Genomic DNA, 5,455 nt, shown 5'->3' with positions numbered 1-5,455 from the left:
AAGCTCTTGTTTGTGGAGTCGCTTTTGATCTCAACTGTACCATAAGGAAAAACATTAGTAACAACAAAAGGACCAATCCACTTAGACCTCAACTTACCACTCATGAGTCCAAGCCTAGAATTATACAATAACACTTTTTTCCCAACCACGAAGTCTTTTTTAACTATCATGCTATCATGGAACTTCTTGGTCTTTTCTTTGTAGAACTTGGCATTCTCGTAGGCTTCTAGGCGGATTTCATCTAACTCACTCAGTTGCAACTTCCTTTCCTCGCCAGCTTGATCCATAGAGAAGTTGCAAGTCTTCACTGCCCAGTATGCTTTGTGCTCAATTTCCACTGGAAGATGACATGCCTTTCCAAAGACAACCCGATAAGGAGACATTCCTATGGGTGCTTTGTAGGCAGTCCGATGTGCCCAGAGAGCATCATCAAGCCTGGTACTCCAATCTTTCCTGCTTGGCTGCACAATCTTCTCTAGAATTCTCTTGATTTCCCTGTTAGAAATTTCTGCCTGTCCATTAGTCTGGGGGTGGTATGGTGTGGATACCCTGTGTACCACCCCGTACTTTTTAAGCAGGGCATGCATTGTCCTGTTGCAAAAATGGGTTCCTTGATCACTAACAATTGCTTTAGGTACTCCAAACCTGCAAAACAGATTAGACCTGACAAAGTCTGCGACAACTTTAGCATCATTAGTTCTAGTGGGCTTGGCTTCCACCCATTTTGAAACATAATCAACTGCAAGGAGAATATAAACATAACCAAAAGAGACAGGAAAAGGACCCATGAAATCTATACCCCAGACATCAAACACCTCACAGAATAGCATAGGTTGCTGAGGCATTTGTTGTCGCCATGTAAGTGTATTTCCTGCTCTCTGACACTGCTCACAAGTGCTGCAGATCTTCCACGCATCTTTAAAGATGGTGGGCCAATAAAAACCACAATCAAGCACTTTGCGAGCTGTCCTTTGAACACCCAGATGACCTCCCGGTGCGGAAGAATGACAGAACTGCAGGACTGAGTCAGTCTCATGATCTGGAATGCATCGTCTAATGACCTGATCACTGCACAATTTCCACAAGTAGGGGTCATCCCAAATAAAATGCTTAGCATCACTTTTAATCTTATCTTTTTGGGCCTTAGATGCTAAGGGAGGAAAAACAGAGGCAACTAAATAATTGACAATGTTAGCAAACCAGGGAGTAGAAAGAGAGTCAGAAATACTATACAATATATACAAATGATCATCCGGGAAATCATCCCGAATAGGTGAATCTGCATCAGAGACACGTTCGATCCGACTCAAATGATCAGCAACTAGATTTTGTGCTCCGCTCCTATCACGGATCTCCAAGTCAAACTCTTGGAGCCAGAGCATCCATCGGATCAACCTAGGCTTAGAATCAGCCTTCTTCAACAAGTACTTTAGAGCTGCATGGTCAGTATAAACAATAATGCGAGTACCAAGCAAATAAGATCGAAATTTTTCAAGAGCAAAAACTATGGCTAGAAGCTCTTTCTCAGTAGTAGTATAATTTGCTTGGGCAGCATCTAAAGTCCTAGAAGCATAATATATCACCCTGGGCAATTTATCAATTTTCTGAGCAAGGACAGCCCCTAATGCATAATTTGATGCATCACACATAAGCTCAAAAGGGGCTGTCCAATCGGGTGCCTGGATGATGGGGGTGGTAGTCAACGCTCTTTTGAGGCAATCAAAAGCCTCTTTGCATCTGTCATTAAAGTCAAACTCCACCTCCTTTTGCAACAAGTTGGACAGTGGAAGGGCTACTTTGCTAAAATCCCTTATAAAGCGCCTGTAGAATCCTGCATGACCAAGAAAAGATCGCACCTCTTGCACACAAGAGGGGTAAGGCAATTGTGAAATAACAGAAATTTTTGCAGGATCTACTTCAATACCCTTATTGGAAATAATGTGGCCTAAAACTATACCTTGCTCAACCATAAAATGACATTTTTCAAAATTTAGAACAAGGTTAGTTTCAATGCATCTATTCATAACTTTTTCCAAACTATTCAAACAACCATCAAAAGAGGATCCATATACAGTGAAATCATCCATAAACACCTCTATGCAATTTTCTAAAAAATCACTGAAAATACTAATCATGCACCGCTGGAAGGTACCAGGGGCATTGCACAGGCCGAAAGGCATCCTCCTATAAGCAAAAGTGCCGAAGGGGCAGGTGAATGTGATCTTTTCCTGATCCTCAGGAGCAATAGTAATTTGCATATAACCAGAAAAACCATCAAGGAAACAGTAGTGGGATTTACCTGCCAGGCGTTCAAGCATTTGGTCAATGAATGGTAGGGGAAAATGGTCCTTTTTGGTAACCTGGTTCAGCCTCCTATAGTCAATGCAGACTTTCCAACTGTTCTGCACCCGAGTAGGAATCAGCTCCTCCTTCTCATTTCTGATCACTGTGAGGCCAGTCTTTTTCGGGACTACCTGGACGGGACTCACCCATTGGCTGTCGGAGATAGGATAAATGATTCTAGCTTGCAAAAGCTTGGTTATCTCCTTCTTCACTACATCAAGAATCACCGGGTTGAGTCTTCTCTGTGGCTGTCTTACTGGTTTAGCTCCATCCTCTAAATTTATTTGATGCATACATGTGGATGGGCTAATACCAGGAATGTCCGCCAGGGTCCAGCCTATAGCCTTCTTATGCTTCTTGAGAACTGACAACAACTTTTCCTCTTGCTCATCAGCAAGGGAGGCAGATATAATCACTGGAAAACTCTTGCTATCATCCAAGTAAGCGTATTTTAAATTTGATGGTAGAGGCTTCAATTCTGGTGTGGTCGGCTGGACAGTGGTAGAAGGAGATGGTTTCTCAGCCTTTACCTCATAAAGAAAGTCAGAGGTATGTGTACTTCCTGAAACATGGTTAGTCCTATCTGACTCTATAAAATCAATCTCAAGAGGTAAAACACCACCACCAGGCATGCAATCAATATCACTCTCAGATTCACTCTCAGCATCAAATTCAGACATATGATCAAGTACAATTTCAGACTCAATGCATGAAGAGTGAGAGGCATGCAGATTAGAATAAAGATCAGTCATGTATTCATCAACAACATGGTCAATTATTTCAGCACGAAATACAGAAAGATCTTCAGATGGGTATTTCATAGCATCCAGAATATTAAAATGAACAGTTATATCACCAAACTCCATGGACAGTGTGCCTGCATAAACATCTATCTTAGTTCTAGCAGTTTTCATAAAGGGTCTGCCTAGAATGATGGGAACTGATCCTTGAGAAAATCCATCTTCCATATTCAAGATATAAAAATCAACAGGGAAAATCAGTTCACCAACTCTAACTAAGACATCTTCTATGAAACCAACAGGATAGGCAACACTTCTATTAGCTAAATGAATTACCACATCAGTTGACTGCAAGGGACCTAGAGATAGAGAATTAAAAATCGACAAAGGCATAACACTAACAGAGGCTCCTAAATCTAGCATGGCATTGTCAAACTTACTATTCCCTATAATACAAGGTATGCTGAATGTACCTGGATCTTTGCATTTTTTAGGAATTTGAGGAACAAATTTACCAATCAATGCGGAGACATTTCTGCCCATGCTAATTCGTTCACTTCCTTTAAGCTTCCGCTTATTAGTGCATAGCTCCTTCAAGAATTTGGCATATCTTGGAATTTGCTTTATTGCATCCAACAGAGGTATGTTTACCTCTACTTTTCTAAACGTTTCCAAGATCTCCTTCTCTGCCTCTTCCATTTTTTTGTTGGAAACTGCTCTTGGAGGGAGTGGAAGAGGGGGAATGTGCTGCTTCTGCAAATCAGAATTACCTGTGGAAGAAGATTCACCTGCACAGAAATTGTTAGGTAGATTTTTGTCATCACCTTTTTCTGGAATAGAGTGAAGTTTGGAAGGTTCATTTGCAGATGAGGAAGGTGCTACGGGTTGAGGTCCTTGACACTGCTTTCCCGACCTCAATGAAATGGCACTGACATTTTTGGGATTTTGGACAGCTTGAGAAGGCAGCTTGTCAGAATTCTGGGACTGTTGTTGATTCAATTGGGTAGCTAATTGTCCCATCTGATTGGTTAAGCTTTGAATGGAGGCTCTGGTCTCTTGCTGAAACTGCATGTTCTGCATAGTCATTTGCCTCACAAGTTCTTCGAGGGAAGGTTGTGGAGGGGCCTCAACTGTTGGCTGTTTCTGGGGTTGTTGCTGTTGTTGGATTGGTGGAGGAATGTATGGTCTGCTTGGGCCAACAGCATTTTGGAAGGAAGGAGCAGGCTACTGTTGTTGTTGCTAAGGGCTGGACCATCTGAGGTTAGGGTGATTCCTCCATCCAGGGTTGTATCTGTTGCTGGAAAGGTCATAATTGCTCTGCTTTGGTTGATTTTGCTGCTGAGGTTGAGGAGGTCTATTGTAAATATTTGCAGCATAAGCTTCAGGCTGCTCAATTGCTCCAGGTTGCTGCATGGAAGGGCAAAGGTCTGTATGGTGGTCAGCAGAGGAGCACAAACCACAAACCCTTGCGACAGGTACAGATTTCTGATTCAAGGCCAGCTGGGTTACCAAGTTGACCAACGCATCCAGTTTGCCTTCAAGCTTCTTAGTTTCAGATGATGCAGATGGGTTTGTAGCTACCTCATGCACTCCTCTAATGACTATGGCATCATTTCTGGCGCTAAACTGCTGGGAGTTGGAGGCCATCTTCTCAATTAAATTTCTGGCTTCAGCAGGAGTCATGTCTCCAAGGGCTCCACCACTGGCAGCATCTATCATACTTCTCCCCATATTACTGAGTCCTTCATAAAAATATTGGAGAAGAAGCTGTTCTGAAATCTGATGGTGGGGGCAACTGGCACATAGTTTCTTAAATCTCTCCCAGTACTCATACAGGCTCTCTCCACTGAGTTGTCTAATACCTGAGATATCCTTCCTGATGGCTGTGGTCCTGGAAGCAGGGAAATTTTTTTCTAAGAATACTCTCTTAAGGTCATCCCAGCTCGTGATGGACCTTGGAGCAAGGTAATACAGCCAGTCCTTTGCCACTCCCTCTAATGAATGAGGAAAAGCCTTCAGAAATATGTGATCCTCTTGGACATCTGGGGGTTTCATGGTGGAGCAGACAATGTGAAATTCTTTCAAATGTTTGTGCGGGTCTTCACCTGCAAGGCCATGAAACTTTGGAAGCAAATGAATCAGTCCAGTTTTAAGAACATATGGAACATCCTCATCAGGGTATTGGATGCACAAGCTTTCATAGGTGAAATCAGGTGCAGCCATTTCCCTTAGAGTCCTCTCACGGGGTGGAGGTTGTGCCATGTTCTCAGAATGTGCAAAATCAGAATGCTCAGAATCAGAATGCTCAAAATTATAATGCTCAAGATCAGGATGTTCAAAATCACCAATAACAGAATGCACAGATTCACCAG

The 5,455-nt window shown here is 42.5% G+C and overlaps 1 non-coding gene across 1 annotated transcript; it reads left to right on the top strand.

The window, feature by feature from the left end:
• Positions 1-4,860: 4,860 nt before the first annotated feature.
• Positions 4,861-4,967, top strand: LOC114404502. The gene has a single exon (XR_003665014.1). It is a non-coding gene; the product is annotated as a small nucleolar RNA R71 (small nucleolar RNA).
• The last annotated feature ends 488 nt before the right edge of the window (positions 4,968-5,455 follow it).

Source organism: Glycine soja, unplaced genomic scaffold (genome assembly GCF_004193775.1).
Source record: "Glycine soja cultivar W05 unplaced genomic scaffold, ASM419377v2 tig00104370_1_pilon, whole genome shotgun sequence".
NCBI classification, from domain to species: Eukaryota; Viridiplantae; Streptophyta; class Magnoliopsida; order Fabales; family Fabaceae; genus Glycine; species Glycine soja.
This window is presented reverse-complemented; position numbering and strand designations above follow the sequence as displayed.